This window comes from Cygnus olor, chromosome 5 (genome assembly GCF_009769625.2).
Source record: "Cygnus olor isolate bCygOlo1 chromosome 5, bCygOlo1.pri.v2, whole genome shotgun sequence".
Lineage (NCBI taxonomy): Eukaryota > Metazoa > Chordata > Aves > Anseriformes > Anatidae > Cygnus > Cygnus olor.
The window spans coordinates 6749080-6767700 of record NC_049173.1 but is presented as its reverse complement, the minus strand read 5'-3'; the positions used below and the strand labels follow the sequence as shown (position 1 = coordinate 6767700).

The 18621-nt window shown below is 44.8% G+C and overlaps 1 protein-coding gene across 3 annotated transcripts in view; it reads right to left on the bottom strand.

Moving 5' to 3' along the window:
• The window catches only part of SYT16 (synaptotagmin 16), a 99738-nt gene extending 85488 nt beyond the window's left edge, over nt 1-14250 (bottom strand). Inside the window, exons 1-4 of one of the 3 annotated variants that reach the window (XM_040560573.1) lie at nt 14168-14200; nt 13436-13537; nt 4182-4320; nt 3894-4029 (exon numbers count right to left, since the gene is read on the bottom strand). The gene's annotated coding sequence lies outside the window, so the exon portion shown is untranslated. Of the gene's footprint in view, nt 1-3893; nt 4030-4181; nt 4321-5848; nt 6606-13435; nt 13538-14167 lie in introns of those variants that run through there. The other 2 variants (XM_040560574.1, XM_040560581.1) reach the window with 2 other exon arrangements.
• Nucleotides 14251-18621: the final 4371 nt, after the last annotated feature.

Sequence of the window (18621 nt, the reverse complement as noted above, 5' to 3'; positions counted from 1 at the left end):
TCTAAGTACGTATAAATGTATCAGCAATTTTCCTTTACTCAGGTTGAAACAAGATCACGTTGTATCTTATTTTTCAGCTCAGTAAAGTCACGTCTCCGTTATCCCCTGCTCTCCTTGTCCTGTCATCACTTCTAATTTGCACAGACTGACAAGGGGCGCTCTACTTTGAAAACAAATACATATTTCAAGAGCATCAAGTATTAAAAACTCTGTGCATAGGGATGTGCACTTTGTATTTTGTATAACATACCGAAGTTAGTAGCTGCATTTCATGCCATTAATGGAAGAAAGAGTCCCTAAACAGAAGTGATGCATGGCAAAGCAGAGTCAGTTGTTTAATCCACTCAGAGCTTTTTGCATGCACCCAGAGTAACTACTTAGGACGATCCTCCTTTTCCTGCTGCATAAAGGAGTCAATTTCAATTTGGAAGAAGCATTGCTACAGTGAAAGTTAACAGAAATCTATCATCCACCGACTCTCAGAGCGATGCTGGTAGCACGCTCCTAGCTCGAGCACCTGCCTGTTGGATTTCAGCACGGGCTCTTCAGTGCCGTCACCGAACGTGCCTGCAATGGCAACGACGCCCTGACTCTGCGCGTCCCCGGCACGTGCATCTGTGCGAGCAGCGTGCAGGTGCTGCACCAGCGTGCAGTGCCTCCCCCGAGGGAGAGGCACCTCCAGAAGGACGGCGAGCACAAAGCACTGACCCTTGCTGACGGCTGTAAAACAGCAGGTGCTGCTGTGCGCTCCTATTATTAGATATCAGGGGAAGAGGGTCGCGTATGCCAAGCGTGCCCTCCAGAACATCCTTCCAGATAATTGTGCGCACGTGTTCTGAAAAGAATTGGAGGCATCCGAGTGTGACTCCTGCGCTTTAACTCACCGTGAGCAGACGCCTGGAGGACGACAGGCTCCGCAGCCCCCGTGTGCTGCGAGACCTGGGCTCTGCTCCACTTTGCAGAGACACAGACGGTCACCGGCTGGGGATGTGAACTCTCCCACAAAGCCAAAATCCACAGGAAATGCCCATTAGATAATCAGCCAGCTGCACACACAAACTCTTTATTGAGTAGAAAGTAGCTACTGACCCCTTCTGACAGCTTGAGCAGCCTCGAGGTTGTGGCTCAATATCCTTCAGAGCAGCCTGCCATACTGAATCAACACCCTATCGCTCCGAACGCAGCCTTGTAACGTTATCTGCAGGTGTGTGTATGGCACATTTGAGCTCCCATCTAAAATTAATTTGAAACCTTCCTGTACAGGGAAATGTGGTTTCAAGCTGTGCTCTGCTGACACGATGATTTATTGATTTACCTGTATACAAGGAGAGCACAAGGCAGCACCTCCAGTTGAAGGATACGCTGCATTGGACTGTCCTGGAGGAGGAGGAGGAAAGCAACGTGGAAGCAAATAGCTCATTTGTGGAGTCTGCAAGATGCACAGGAATGCTGAATTTATGTTGGCTGGCTTGTTTGCTTAAATCATACCCAAATATCCTACAAGTGATTAAAAATTTAAAACAAAATCAGTATAGTTAGTCTAATGCTCAAGGTTCTTCTAAAAAGAGGGACAGGTCTTCTTGGTACAAAAATTTTCATTAGTCAAAGCTTTCTCTGAAATAAATTCTAAATTACTTTTAACTACTTTAAGCAACCATCCTAAGGAGTAAGATTATGAAAAAAAAAAAGCTACTTGTATCACAAGGATGCTGCAGTGCCCTCTAGAGTCTCCGTCACTTTCTCATTCCAGCATTTAGATGCAGAGATTCTTGCAAAAATGGCTTTACAGGCATCACAGAGGGGAGCGGATATAAAGCAGGGCTAATAATTAAGTTGAGAGTTCAAGTCATTCTTAGTGTTACTTGGACAACACCTCTCCCCCCAGCCTCTATTCAGAAGGGTATACCTATAAAATAAGGCATAGCATTTTAGGAAGGACTTTCAATATTATCATCTTTATATCCTACAAAAATAAAGAAGCTAACTAAGGTGAAAGCAAATACTGTATTTTTATTACTTGCTCCCTTCCCAAAAGCCACAACTATTCCCATAAATCATATCACAGGGCAGAATCTAACTGGTTCCTTCCAAGACAGGTAATTGCTGCACTCAGATCTGCTGCATTCAAACTCCGTGAAGGACTACAGAAAGAAGGATACTGCTCCCACTAGTGCTTTGTTTTTGCTCTTAAGAGTTTCAGTTCCTTTTCCTCAAATTCATAAACTAAAGGTCCCTTAAGGGAGGTTCCTCCCTACCACACATATCCCTCTGTATGTATTTAACCACCATCTTTTTTTTTTTTTGCCATTTACAAGCTGGCAAGGGGAGGACAAAACACACTTTAAACATCACATAGCAAATCTTTATCAAGTGTCTTCTGCTGATACCACATCCTAACAACCACGGGCACAAATCCCCACTGCCCGTGCTGCAGGAATACGAACCAGATGGGAGAAAGGGAGCAGGAGCTGGGAGCTCGGGGGCAGGTGGGTGGGGAAGACTGACAAAAATGCTGCAAGAGACAAAACCAGAACCCCAGGGATCAGAGCCCCTCTTAAATAGCCTGGAGATGATATGAAATCTTATGAAGCCGTGGGAAATGGAGCCATAGCAATGACATACAGGTGTCTGGTCTTTGGGAAGCCACACGCCTTGCTCAAAATTTGGTGTATGCTACATTAGCACAATTAGAGCAGTGCAAGTTTTATGCCTGGACATGCCGTAAGCACACATTCCCCGTTTGCATCTTTCTTTAAAAACTTTTGGGTTTTGTCTCTTTGTTGTTGGGATTTTTTGTTACAAAAAATGTATATTCCCTCTGCTAATTTAGTAGTGTCCCTTCAACGTTTCATTACTCCTTGGGCAATGTTTTTAGGAGCTACTGAGCACTGCTGCAAACACCGAGATACTGTTATCTCCATCCAAGACAAAGTTGGAAAGCTTTTAAGTTAGCCAAATGTACATCCCATTGAATCACACTCAATTAACCTAATCAAGTATTTCTCTAATGAAAACATACGTTTCTGTGCTGGCAGTTTCTGACTCAACCACAATTCATTCAACGTTAAAGAAAAAAACATTAGAAAAACCATCTGTTCTCTTTAAATAGAGAAGCTATTTTTACCTTCGTGACGAGCCCAAGTAATTATAAAACGAGTGGAGTGGGTTTCAAAAAGAAAAAGAAAAAGAAAAAGACAGGGCAAGACAGCTGCTACTTTGCGATTATCACAGCACAAACATGATACTAACCGTGTGGTTTTGGCCTTACACTACTCATCCTGCTATGCATCATGTAACCTATCGTCACCCCGTTTGCTGAAGCTCTACAGCATATGCCATAGGGAGAGACAAAGGTTAGAGTGCAGCACAGAAAGATTTGGTGAATGAATTTTTACGTACTAGAATTGAACGTCAACAGAATCCCAAAGTTAAAGGTCTTAGAAAAGGGTCGAGTCTTGCAGGAAATAAGCGACAAAAGTCCCACACAAGCTCTTTTTTTAGGTGCCAAATTCTAAACTGCAGTCCTCAAAAATCATCAGTCAGGTGGCACCCAACCCCAGGGGAGCTGACATTTTCTGCATTACAGTTCTCCAGGCACCCACATGCGCACAGAAACTGCGATAGCATTAACCCAATCAGCACAACGCCCTCACACTTAATCCTTTCTGTAACCCACAACGCAAACATCTGCCTGTGCTTCCTGACGAGCTTCGCTCCCACCCGAGAGGCAAAGCAATGTGTAAGAGCAAGCAGGCAGCACCTCCTCCAGTAGATGTGTGGCAGTGGCTACAAGACAGGACAGTCCTCAGCTGCTGTCCCTGGCTGCCTGGAAGGAGCATGAAGGCTCCTCTTTTCAGCTTCAGAGGGGGAAACTTCTTCACAGGATTACATACTGACTGCCTTGAAGCAATTCACTCTCAGGCTGCTGGCTGTAGGTTTTCCCATGCAGACACGTGGCTGACCACAGGACCCCTGTGACTGTTGTGTTAAAGGTCTGACAGGAGCTCATCCTGGATCTCACTGCCACGTCTAGAAGAGAAATATTCCTTCCGTGTCCCCAGCTCGTGAGTGATCATGCCAAGCACAACTCTTAATTTCCCACTGACCCCATTCTAAAACCGTCTAGTTATGGATTTCACACTCCGATAAACTCCAAAAATCCCAGGCTGCCTCTGACTCACCTACTCCTTTCAGCAAGGGACGTTCACAAATGGTGCTCAGTGACTCCAGGCGGGCACAGGCTGCTGAGCAACACCATATGAGCAAGCGTTCCTTCCCTCTCCCGAGGGGCCAGCTCCACACAACTCTCCTTTCCCCGGTCTAAAAGAAGAACAAAACACAAACCGAGGTGGCAGCAGAAGCTCTGACTGCACCCCTCTGCCAGGCAGGAGACAGGAGAAATTCAGAGAGAGTAAAGAACTGAACCAGGAAGAGGCAAGAAAACATCAGGAAAGCAAATGAGGAGAACAGCAGCTCTGGAGGTCTGTCCTTGTGCCTTCAGCCAGCCAAATACACGACCATTTGTCCTTCACACTTCTTTCTGAGGAACGCTGAAAACAACTGTGTTTAAAAGAATCACTCCTCACCTATCAGACTACCTATTTGGAAACCTTTAATCCAATCCTTTGCCCCACAAAAGGGGTACCCTGCAGCTCTGTTATCAGAATTGCAATCGAATAGAAGTTACTTGGTGTTTTTCTTAAATCTACAGATGTAAGAACAATGGAACAATGTAACTATGAAAGAGAAACTCAGATTTGATTTACATTTTTGTTTCTAGCTCTCACACTTGCAGAAGAAATAACTGAAAATCAGACACACGCGGAGTAAAGACTGAAGAGTCAGAACGTGTGCTCTGTTTGAGACTTGGAACTGCTGCTTTTCAATGTCAGGTTACAGGCTTGGGAGGCCTGGGTTGTTGTTTCTGAGCACGTGGCAATGCTGTCATCTCGACTCCTCACAGAGCCTAAACCATAGCATTTGGACATACCCACATTGATTTTCAGAGAAAACATAACAGCTACGGGGAACAGCACATCTCCTGTCTCCGCGTCATTGCGGCACGTACTACAGCAAGTCCCACTGATAAAGACAAAATTAATTAGCAACATCAAACCAGAGTGTGCTGAGTTGTATCAGCACAGCCAGTAAAACCAACACCTTGAGGACTCCTTCCTCAGCACAGCACTTTGTAATTGCCTTTACTAAATTGCAGCTCTTTTACCATTTCAAACTAGGTCACATGGCCAGCCATAAAGCTCCTGGGTAGTCAAAAAGTCCTGAGTGTTTCCCAGCATTGGGGCTAACATCAGAGCATCGTCAGATGCAAACAGTCAAGGCTCTGTAACTGAGGAGTGGGATCCCAAAGAAGTCACCGTCTTCTCCCACCCACGAAATGCCCCCTTACTACAGCTCTCCGCGACATTAGGTGCACGTCAATACAGTTCTCTACTGCATGAAAATGTTGGCAGGTGGCTCTTGGAGACAGGAGGTTGAGCACCGCTGACATGCAGCGGCACAGACAGGCCGTTGGACCCCTCGTGACGGGCTGCCTTAGAGAACACAGCAGGCAGCGTACGTTTTGGCAACACGAATATATCTTAATTTGCTTCCAGGCTGTCTTCTGACTTCAGCATCATGAAATGTACTCTGCTTCACATAAAAAGCCTGTGACAAACATACAACCACATAAACTCCAAGGGTGTGCGAGGGGGTAACAAATCAAGTACTTGAAATCATAGAGGAGAAAAACAAACAACAACAACAACAAAACAAAGCTGCAAAACACTGTGAGCATTTTACGCGCCTCATCTAACAGGGCTCCAGTGAAACCTTAGCAAGCACTCACCTTGGTGTGCAGTGACAGAACTGCCCGGCCTCATGTCCCAGCAGGGCTGTGCACATGGGGAATGATGAATACAACTGCAGGGTCCAGGTACAGAACTTCTGCAGAAAAGTAATCTGTACCTACACCTACCTTCATGGAACGTGTATGCTTGGTCAAAGGGCTGTTTGAATGCAACTATCACAACCTCACCAGCTAAAATGTCAGTCTTCATTGAGCTCTAACAGGTGTTGTTGAGGTGAGTGTGAGGTGATGAGGTGAGAATCTCAGCTGTTGTAACAACCAACTTCCTAGTCTTCACGGCAATGAAAAATAAATCCCTTCTTTCTGTTCACCTGCTCCCCGAAAAGAAGCTCAAAGAATTTAAACTGCTGCAAAACAAGAAAGAAGACAAAAACCTCCCGCACATTAAACATTGTGTACGTGATTGTTATGGTGACTGCACTGTTCTTCAGGGTTGACTCAAAGTTTTTAAGCACAAAGTGTAACCATAGCACAGCTATGCAAAATGGACTTCAAAGAGCAAAGCTTCTTAAGAATTCTCAACAAAAGTTTTTGGTAGAAAACATTGGTTCCAAAGATTCACTAGGAAACAAAAAAAAAGAGAAATATCCACCCTGGAACAGACAGTTTCGGCCTCCTCTGCTACTGTCTGATAAATAGTTTTAGGTTGCTTTTGCCCAGTTACAAAAGAGTGAAAAAGTAAACCCACAATATGGAAAACAAAACAAAACAAAACAAACAAAAAACAATATAGAAAAAAAACTACATTTTGTCAGAAACTCACTTGAAACTCCCAAGATCCAGACACTACGCAGTTCTGATACGTGCCAAAAATATTCCAGCTAGTGCTGGTCATCAAAAGACACCTACCTCAAACACAAGTCCTGCACTACCACCACCTCCCAGATCCAGTGGCTTTGCTACTGTGTGGGCATTTTTCAGTCTTCCCAGGATGGTTCGTGCAGGGAATCCCACTGTCTGATTTTAAGGCTCACCCTATCCTTGGGATGGAAAGTGGTGTGACCGTGAGTCCTCTGAAATAATTCTCAGAAACTGGGCCAAGGGAATCATGGCAGTTATTTACTACAAAAAAAAAAAAAAAAAACAACAACAACATTAAACAACAATTACTTAGTGTGGAGACACATGTAAGGATATCATGGAAAACCACACTTGGTTTTACTCCAGCTGCAAGAAATTCTTTCGTTTCATCCAGACCAAAAGATACCAGGGCCCAGCCTGCAGGCAGGACACTCGCCCTGCTTTCACAAGACCTCTGCTGGCAGAAGCAAACATTTTTTTTCTCCAGAGGTCTCCGTTCAGCTCAGTGTCTGTCCTCTCTCCCTCACGCTCTTCTTCCAACACTTTTCTCCAGCTCATTACCTCAGACCTTCAGAAACCACGCTATAATACGTTTCCCAAAGGGGAATTCACTATCTATCTGCACTTTATTAATACTTGTGTTTCTTGGGCATGACCAGTCAGTCTCCTACTAACGACTGTCTTGGCTCTTAGCTGCCGATCGCTTGTTAACCCATTGTGAAATAACCCCCTCCCCTTCACTCGTCAGGCCAGAAACATCACCGCCTGAATTCCTGCCGCCCTGCAAAGCACATTTCATCTCAACACCACGTGCACGAGCATCAGTTTATGCCAACGGCTAGGAGAGACTGCCTGCTGTTCGTTGTTAACTCCCAGGAGAGAGTGAACAAAACCGACCACAGCTTCAGGGACAATTCGCTGCAGAACACCACAGCACCGGGGGTCTTTGAGACACGGGTGGTAAGGAAGCAGCCATATCTACCTGCAGCCAACACAGGCACCGCAGGCTACGACATCTTAACCATGCTTTTGATTCTCAAACAGCCCATTAAAAATGAAGGGTCTCTATATCTTAGCAAAACACAGACCCAGCAAAGCTCCGGAGATCTTTGCATCAGGAAGTGCAATCCCACCTGAAATCACAGAGAAGAGGTGAAGAGCAAACGCCGCAGAATCCCTTTGTTTGCTGCCACCTTCTCCAGCAGCAGCGTGACAGGACACTGCCCCCCTCCACTTGCCAGCAGAGCTGTGCACGTCTGCCCAGCGCACTAATACCTGAGGCACGCGCGCGTCTGAGCCGTGGCTGCGTGTTGGTTAGTTAACTAACAATTCCCTGCAGCAGTTTTACCTGCACAGCCTATGGAGCAGTCTGCAGCGAGCAGAGCAGGCGAACGCTGCTGAAAGGGAGAGCCCGCTCCCAGGTCTGCGTTTGCTCGGTCAGCCACTGCTGAGCTTCAGCCTTTGCTGCAAGGCTCACTTCCTCGTCTCTGTCTGAGCAAAATTAAATACTGGAAAAGAGAAAAACCTATTGCAATTGTTTGCTGCAGACGACAACCCGAGATCCTGATAATCACCTTTGGAAAGTGGCTCAAATGCTTCTCTTCTGATCAAATTAGCAGCAATGCCACCAGGAATTAGCAGGGTGCAGATGCCCTCTACCTGCAGAATCCCGTTGATGAGCCAATGGTTAGGAAAAGAGCAAGTACCACACCGAGGAGTAATGAACTCTTTCAGAAAGCTCTTTTCTTTCGGTCACAGTGAGGTATCACAAAGGGCTGAGTAGATCTGTCTGAAAATTACTGGGTTCAGGCACCAAACACATTTTTGTTTCAACTGCATAAGCGCTTGGTTCTCAGGGGGAGGCGATGGGAGAGGTTTGGTGGATTTTTTAATACATTTGTATACAATACGTTACCCGAGTATGCTCTCTAGACACTTGTGAGATGTAAATCACATTCTGATTTTCCACATTTTCACAAGAAGTGTTTAAGAGTCTCCAAACTTCGACTGAACTAAGTAGTTCTGGTATCCACAAAATTGTATTTTTTTAAAAAATAATTAGCCAACTGAACATGTCAGCCAGCTGCAGAAATTTTGCACTACCTTGCAAGGTCCCAGGTGCTTTCAGACCTTATTAAAGCCAATGAAAGCTAATTATGGCTGAACCCCACTCCTTGGAGGCCCAAGTGTTGTGTACATTTAACCCAGAAAGGCTCAATAATACTGCCTAGCTTAATGATACCTCAGGAATTCAGAAGCAGAACAAGGACAGAAGCCCAAACACAAATCCCAGCCGTGCCTTCTGCACAGGGCCAAGACACCACTTGCGAAAAGGAGTGGTCAGAACAGTCAAAGATTCTCTAAGGAACTTTTTGTATACCTGCAAGTGTTGATTAAGGGTTACCATAAGAAACTAAATAAACCAGCCCTATTCCATCTTCTCCAGTGCAGCTCGGGCATCCTGCTCTCCTCTCACAAGGAGGTTTCGACAGGGAGCTTCATAGGATTGCTCTTTACAGTCCCTACATACTCTTCAATTCTCTTCCTAGTCTTCCACTTTGACTACCATAAGCTGCTCTCCTCAGGACTTCATGAACGTCACCTTGTCCTCATCATACCTGTTCAGAAGGCTGCCACAACCATCACTCTTTCAACCTATTGCTTTAACCAAGTCCTGCAGCTGGTCACGCTGCTGATGGATAACATTGCTGTTGGCAGTTTTAGCCATCTGTTTATCCATTCTTTTAACCCACCAACACCAAAACCTAAAATAGGAAGACATCCAGGAAGCTCATCCTGGATAGCACAGCTAGCATAATATCTATGACTGATTAAAACGTGTCTAACTGGATTTGCTTACAGCCACCGTACTAAGTTGAGCACATACTTATCAGATGAACAATCGATAGCTGTATCCTCCCCGAGTGGGAATTCATTTCCTAAAACTCCACCAAGAACAGTCAGTACAGAGCCTGTGTGCCCAAACAGCAGCTCACAGACCCAGCTTGTAGAGTCAGTGTCTTCCCAGCCCCTAGACAGATCGGACTGAAGCCCTTGCTGAATAACTGATCGAACCTTCTCAGCGCACAAGAGCAGTAAGCACTAGATGGTACAAATGGGAAGGGAACACAAGGGCTCCTTAACGCACACTTAAGCCCACCGCTCATGATGTCAGCCTATCTGAGGCATAAAGAGGCTGCTTTTGGAAATAACGCTGCCCGATGCTTTCAGATAGCCTCCCCTGGTAATTATGACTGCTCCTGTTGAGATGAGAGGCAGCTCTGCAGCTGAGCAGCGCCGTGGCTTAGCCAGGCCAGATGGCACGCGCTTGTTTGCCACGTGCAGGGGAACCAAAAGAACACTTCAAGAAAGGAACGCGCAATAAACGTTACGGACTGCTGCAGATGGGTCCCCGAGGAAGTGCTGGCATCATTACTTAGAGCGAAGACAAGCCGCAGACCTCCATTTTACAACCCCTTGCACAGCTAACAGTTCTCCTGCTGCCGCAGAGCTTCCAGCACGGGGCCCCAGCGCATCCGCAGATTCACCACCACATTGCAGGGCTTCCTCCTTAATGGCCCGCCCGCCCCGAAAGGGACCTATTTCACCATGACCTAAGCATACTAAATTAGTGCTCCGGCCATTACCAGCAAGGCTCTGGGGCCAGATTTGATTTAAGGTGCCCTACATGCCTGAGAACGCTTGGTTTGGTACCTCACTTGTGCCTTCAAACCTCTAAAAATATTTTTTAAGAGCCTGGCTTTCAGGGCCCACAAGCCCAGTGGTCCCTTAGCTCTTCTTTTATCGGAGAAGGAATATCGCCTGCACTCCTGCAACTGCATCCCAGGTCCCCATCCTCTCCTAGAGCAGTCAAAGTTGCCTGTCTTCGTGAATAACAATGCCCAAAGCAAACCCTCGTCAGAGGCAGCTTCCTTGGAGGATACCCTCCACTCCAACGATCATCAAAACAGGAAGGAAACAGAAGATTTAAAATGCTCTCCAATTTATTTCGCAAGCCATTTTCAAGCCTGAATACGTACTTCTCTTTCAAAGTTTTCTCCTGGGGACAGCGTGTAAGCACAAATAGAGGCTCTTTATAAAATTAACTGTGTTTCAAGTATTTAGAAAAGAGCATACAACTGCAATCAATATTTCACACAAAGCAGGCGTTTTTCAAGATCTGCTTTCAACACAACCAGATGCGGTGCAGGTCTATTATTAGCACGAATTTAAGCAGCGTTGTGTCAAAATGAAACAAGAGAGGTAACAAAAATCAAAGCATCTAACAGCCCTGATTACTTTCAAATGGGAGGTTTTTCACACACACCAGCGCGGCAGCAGTCAGCAAAGCCTTGCACGGTTGCACGCAATCTCACGGGCAGCTATCAGGCATACAGGTGCAGGGGTTGGCTCTACGCAGGCATTTCCTAGGGCCACCAGCTCACAGTGGCAGTGAAGTGACTGCCATTGTGAGGGGAGGGACGCAGACCACCAGCCTTGTTGGCAGAGCTCCTCCAGGCTCCTTCCTCGCCGAGCAGCTCAGGACCCAGGAGCCAAGGCCCTCTCAGCCAGTGCTTTCAGGCACGCGAATTCCTAACACCACCATAAAAACCTCAAGACCCACATCTTCATGCCATCCATCCAGACAATGCAAGCTAACCAGTAAGACTCTGAACTGTTGTTGACAATTTATTCACCTTTTTTTTTTTTTTTTTTTTTTAAAGAAGCACCTAACAGTCTTGCCTGTATTTTCTAAGCTTTTTAACAAGGATCTTAGCCAAGGAAACGAGTGCACCCTTCTCTAGATAGCTATACCAGACCCACATCCCCTTCCTAGCATCTTCATTAAGATGGTAATTAAGGTAATAATTCATTCAGGATTCAGGATTCAGGTACCTTGCCTGGGATCTTATTACTGCACTAATAAATATTAATGATACATTGCTGCACTGTGAAACCCGTGAACATGAAGTAACGCAAATACACAGGCGCAGATTGTTTAATTAAAGTCTTGTTCAAATGACCAACAGCCCTTTAACAGTGTGAAGCTGCCTTTGGGTGGAATACAGCCAGCACACTCATCTGTGCAACAAACAGGGCTGCTAATACAAAACGTGGTTAAAGCCCTGACGCCACAGACCCAGCAGCAGAAAACGTGCACATCCCCGTAACACTGATGGTTTCTCTATACATCTCAGGTTCCTAAGTCAGCAAAAAGAGAACTCACCTACAATAAAATGAACTTTCAAACTAAAACTACTTTATTCTCTAGTATTTAAAGTCTGCTCTGAATAGTCACTTGTGTCTCCATTTAACTCATCTTTTCAACATGTCCCCTTGGGAGATTTTTCATTTAAAAATGTCTGGAACACACTTACTGCTGTGAGGACACCATATTTATTACCATTAGAAGTGTATTCAAATGATGCACAGTATTTTCTCTAGCACTAATCTGAACTGTGTCCAAGCTGTATGCATTTCAAATTGGGCAGAAGCCAAAGCTACTGGAGACCAAACTTGCCTCGCTTCCGATCCTTCAGCCATCAGGAACAATGAATTATTTAACGATAAAAACCAGAGCAGACTGCTCTAACATGCATCTGTGATCACCTCAAGTCATCACCGCCACCTCTTCTGACAGCCCAGGATCACAGAGAGACGCTCTGGCTATTATTCCTTTCCCTGAGGAACAACTCTGACCCAAGGACAAAATTTGATAGCACCTGAGCTACAGGATGCCCCTGCTCCTCCCAAAGTTCCCTGATCAACACAAACCCTCTGTTCTGCCCATGGTGTCACTGCTCCATGTAAGTACTGGCAGGGTTGACAACTGCTAAGGCACCTGCTAGACAGAAAGCTAAACAGAACAATCCAAGTTTGCCCACTTGAATTGAATCATAGAATTATAGAATCATTAAGGTTGGAAGAGACCTTTAAGATCATCTGGTCCAATCATAAAAATCAGTTTATATCTGAATGAAATTTAATACAAAGACACCATCTTACCAAGCCCAAGGAATGCAACCTCTTTCATTCTAATATTGGGCATCCCTCAGGTCTTTGGTACTTCAGGTATTATTTCTCAATTGCTATATCGAGTAATTGCCAACTAGATCAGGAATTAACTGTTAGATGTGCTTACCAAGATTAGGTATTGCAAACCACCATGGAACCTCGTGTACACAAAGCACATGGGTAGCTTTGAAAGCAGTACACTGGTGACTGCAGCAAGTATCTCAGCTCTAAAGGACAAGAGGACTAAGGCTGAGATACAGAGTGGTAAGGAAAAAAGGAACTTCAGCCAGCTCTGACATGGCACCCAAATCAAGCACAAAACAGTAGGCTGTATGAGACACTCTGGTTGCCACAGACAAAGCCAGATGAGTTTAGCAGGGTTTATCAGCTTGGTCTCTCACCGCAGTGCTAGTGAAAGGCGGAGGCAGCCCCAGGACAGCAACACACGACAGGAACTACAAGGAAGAGCACCCAACGGAGCACAAACGCTTCCAACTTAATGCAAAGCTCAGCTAAAAGCAAACTGGGACACAAAGATCCACACCAAAGGGCAATGTAAACATCTCCAGGCTACCTCCTTACTCTTACAATCAGTTGAGCAACACTTCAACACTGCACTTGATCAATGCGCTGATCGCACTGCATTGTGAATCCCACCCCTGGCACTTGTTAGGCTTAAGAGGGGCTAATTTACAGCATCGCACATAACTGCTTCATGTTATGTTTGCTGATCTAGTTCAATCTACTCACGTTGACCAGCAGCGTTCTCCAAAGGCCGCGTTGAAGCACGAGATGACGTCCACATCGTGTCAGCCTGGGCCTTGCCCAAGATCACCCTTCCTTAGGGACACTCTTGAAAGACAACGAGGAACAGCAAACACAAGTGAGCACCGCTAAATGACAAAAGGAGGAGAGAAATTAGACTCCCCGTTAAGTCTCATCTTTATAAAAACTCAAGCCTAGGATATTTTGTTCTGGGCAGACGATGAACCCGTTTTGTGCCATCCTGACATCCTTTAAAGGCTCCTGCGATTATTTATCCCCCAAATACTCTGGTAAAAGACACAGGAAAACCAGCCCTGCCACCTCCAGCACAACCGATGTCCCTGCTTCTGCAGCAGGCTGGGGCTCCCCAGGACCCTGGCAGCAGCACCCAGCTGGGTTTTACCCCCCCGGCGCTGTGGCCTGGCACAGGAACAGGAATTTCTGCCCTCCCTGCAGCCGGACCCACACAGCAGCCGGGACTTACGGCGTGTGCCATTAGGATCAGAAAACAGAAGGCGATTTTCCTCAAAACCACTGCTGCGGCCAGAGCCCCCCCTCCAGCCGCACACAGACACAGCTGAACCCCCCGTCCTTTGTTAATACCCCTGCCAGCAGGTGCTCTCCCTCCCGCTATTCGTCCTCCCACGACCACCACACGCCTTGAGGAAAGCCCCGGCAAGGGGCAGCGCCCCTCGGGCATCCCCCGCCCGCACTCACCCTCCGTCGCCATGGCGGCACGGCCCGGCACGGCTCGGCTCGGCCCGGCCCGATGGCGGAGCCCGGCCGCCGCCGCCGCCAGCGGGGAGGGGACGCGGTGACCCGCACGGCGCCTCCCCGCCGCGGGGGGAGCCCCCGGGCCGCGGCCGCGCTGACGGGAGGGAGCGAGGGATGGGGTGCGAGGGGGGTCCCGCTGAGGAGCCGCGCCCCGTGAGGGGAAGGGGAACGGTGTTCTCGGCACTGGTGTGTTTGTGTGGTAAATAGCGGGGGATGAGGCAACACCCGCTCCTCACACGCCTCTTTGGAAGTGTTGCGCCAGTCCCAAAGCCTCTTTCCACATGCGGGTCCCTCAGGTGTTCCAATAAAGCACCATCTCCACCACCCCCTATCGCAGCACCCAGCCCCCGTCAAAAACTAATCTGGAGCCACACAGAAGGGTGTGGTTGAGCTTGTATCTGAGATTTAAGTGATGCCTCACATGTCATTGCGTGTACCAAACTTTTCTAAAAAATTTAGGCCCAATAACCCTAACAGTTGACGACCTGCCCCTATATCCACCACTATTTTCCATATCCAAGCTTACATTTCTATGAGTAAAGAGGAACCTGGTTACAGGAAGTTCAAGGTGTTGGCAGCTAATTTTCCTTTACATCTGTTTCTATTGCAGCCTACCTACCATGTACGAGAGAGAAGGCTGACCCAAGCCTTTAAGTGCTGAGTAAGATGGAGCTTCAGCACACTGCTCAACAGCTTGTCACAGTCCTGTGTCCACATGTAGGCTCGCACAGAGATGGAGGACACAAGTATTCACTTACCAGGCTTAGTCTGGTGCCCAGGTTTGAGGACACAGATGAACATGGGGTGAGGAAACCAGGACCTCACTCCAGCTCCATGCAGCAAGCTTTGGAAAATGTGAATGGATGATTCCAGAAATGGTATGAACTTTAGAATGAAACATTCCAGAAAATAAGGGATAAAATAGCCATGCCCTTTGAAGAATTTTATTCCCATGCATGTGTGATGAGAAAATATAAACCGTCTGCACAGGGTCACATTATTTAAAATATTAAAGTATATGACTAGAAGAAACTTGAGGGTATGCTCTAGTCCCTCTCCTTTCTCCAAAGCAGGATCAGGTCTACCTCAGACAACCATCACTACTATTTTTCCAATATTGTTTTGAACTTCTACAGTAAAAGCGACTCACTTTGCTACAAGGCCAATCTAGCTTCTTAACTGCAAAAATCTCTCATTATTTTAATAACTTCATATTGCTGTGAGTTGTATAGCTCTACCTCAGTGAACATGGAGAACAATTAATCACCACTTGCATAAACACATTACATAGCTATGAAGACTGTTATATTCACTCTCAAACCTTTTCTTTTCCACACTAAACTCTCCCAGAGCTTGTTTTGTCTTTGTTACCCTCCCCACCATTTTTTTTTTTTTAAGATCCTTCTAGAGATGTCTGCATACTCCCCAAACTGCACACAACCATATCACCACTGCCATCCGCAACACTTGGAATTTTTCACATTAGCACCACACTGCTGATCCACCTTCAGTTTGAGAGCTGCAAAACCCTCCAGACTGAGAACAGCTACTTAGTCAAGCGTTCCCTAGCTGGTATTTGCATTTAATTTGTCCTTCCAAGTGCAGCCTTTCGCACTTACCTTTACTTGATTAGACCTTGTTGATTTCTCCCATTATTAGAGTAAAAATTGTATTGGAAAATGTCTTCCACTTAAGCTGTTTCTAAACTGATGTCACCTCAAAGTGTTTTAAAGTGTATTCTGCTTTTCATCACCCATGTTATACTTGTAAACGTGGCATACCACACATTCAAACGTCCACTTAGAGGATCCTTCAGCTGTGCTAAACATATGGTGATTACTATTGTATGAATGTTATTCTTTAGCCAGTTGTATATCCATCTTAGAGAAGTTTCAGCCAAACCATATTTCTCTAAATTATTTAGAAACGCCGTAATAGCATCTAGATACATACTGTCATGCTGCTTCACCCTTATCTAGCAGGCCAGGTGGAAGTTCGACTGGAGATACAGAGATGAAGTTATCTTGAGGTCTTTCACTACTGTATTAACTGAGGCTATAACCAGGAGAGAAGTTAGATATTAGAAAACAATATTCTTAGAAATCTACATTTACTTTGTTGTTGTTGTTGTTGTTTTTAAATGACACCACCTCGCTTTACTGAAGCATCTTAGGAATTCCCTCTCTTGTTTTTAATAGCCTGTGATTGCTCACCAGACTGCAGCAAGGGCATTTATACATATATATTTTTTAAGAGAGATCACACCAGCATTATGAAGTGTTGTTTACGGTTGCCCCAAAATTCTAAAGATTACTCTTTTGAAATATTACCACTGTATATAGTCATCAGTCAAGTTTATCCTTAAGCATAACTTACTTTTTACATCTATGTTATTTTATAAACAAATTAAAGAGCACACTTGTTTTCATAATTATAATATTAAAATAACTGCTAGTTGAGTGCACCCATCTTAGTGCATATTCAAGCCATTGCACGCATCAGATGTTGATTTGCAAATCGTTTTCAAAAGAGTCTGCAGGAGAACTCATGTCACTGAATATCAAAAACTGGAAAATGCTCCTACTCAGCTCTTGGGATGGTTCAAAGATACAAAATGAGGCAAACAAGATGGTCACATTATAAAGAACTGCTACTTCAGGGAAGCATAAGCAATGTATGCTTGACAGAATAATAACTTAGCTGAAAGGAGCGTGTCAAGAAAGTGAAAAGTAAGTTTTTGTACATGTGTTTAGTCTTTAGTCGCCTTGAGGAAGAAACCTGCAAGTCAGAGGGAAATAAAGAAACCACCTTCAAGTTTTCCTTCAAGAGAAGGACTTAAAATCCTGTAGCTGGAAGACCTAACTTAACCTTAGTGCCTAGGAATAGCAGAAGGGAACTGGTGCTGCAACGTTCATCCTTAAACAACCTCCCAAGTGAAGAAACTCATAAGCGGTGAATTTGAAGCCATAAACCCAGTATCTGCATCTTTTTTAACAGTCATGGGGTTTCCCAAGAGATTCAAGTTCTCTGTATCTCATTTTCAAATTGTTCCTCTGTTGCACCAATACTATTGTTCATCCTCTGCAACATCAGGATACCAGAGGCTTCTCTGTCAGCCTCCATATCCACAGCCAGAGCATCAGCTGGAGTTGACTAAATGGACGAAGGCAGTATTGCCCACAGGATCCTAACAGCATTACTATGAGCAGACAATATTGACCAAAAAAGGTCTGGTTATGTTTTCCTTAGGAGGTTTCTTTACATCTCTTGTATTTGCTTATTAAAAATTAGGGGCAGAATAGGTTTTGCTAGTAACAGAAAAGCACAGCCTCTATTATTGTCAGAAAACCCATATAAAACCAAATCATTCAAAATTAACAGATATGATACCTGCCCACACTTATAACTACAGATGAGTCTTTTTAACAAAAACACATCTGTGATATGTGTTTTTTTTTTTTTTTTTTTTTTTTAAAATCAACAGACTAAACCTAACAAACAGCACCAGAAGATAAATGGAAGCAGGTATGTCACACCAGGAAAAAGGAGTAGAAACTTAATGTATATATGGTAAATTTAACTGTAAATTACTTCTATGGAGATTTTATTTTTCCTGTATAGATGTACTCTTTTTCTGTAATGACTACATCTGGACTAATAATGACTTTTGGATTAAATCGTAAAGTTTTTAGCTGTTCGATTGAATATGCAATTGTTCACTTAATTATACAGTACATTCTTGGCTTTATTAAAAAGTGTTTCCTCTTTGCCCATAAACAAAGTTTCCAGTGCAACACTAGTGCTTAATTATTAGTTTTTCCAGTATCCATCCTGTTCATCATTTAGGCCCATTCCTCCTTACCAACTAATGCATTTAATACATGCTTCTTTTATATTCAGACCCTTTATATTTATACTTCACAGCTTCTTCTAGATAAAGGTACTTCAATTCCTTTGGCCTTTGAGAAACCTGCCGAACTAATTCATTCAGTTTAGGCCCCGTTTATATTGAAAACCTTTCATATTTCTATTTTGTACTTCTTATTGTAGAAAAGGACACCTCAATTCTGTTGGCCTTTCCTGACAGGTCATATTTTTTTCAGCTCTGTTCAACTAGAGAAAAATACCAAGGAGAATGAATAATTATCCACGTTCTTCTTGAATTGTCGTTGTCATAGGGGGCTATTTAAGGCTATAGCCTCACAGGGCTGAATTATGACAAATTCTAGTGCTTGTTGTTTACAGAAAATACGCACATACAGCTTATGATTCTCAGTCTTTCTGCAGTACTGTTGCCTAGCAATCGTTTCCCTGTTTCATACCTGTCCTTAATACAAAGCTTCATGTTTATTTCCACACCTATTTCTTCCACATCCACACCCCAATTTATAAAGATC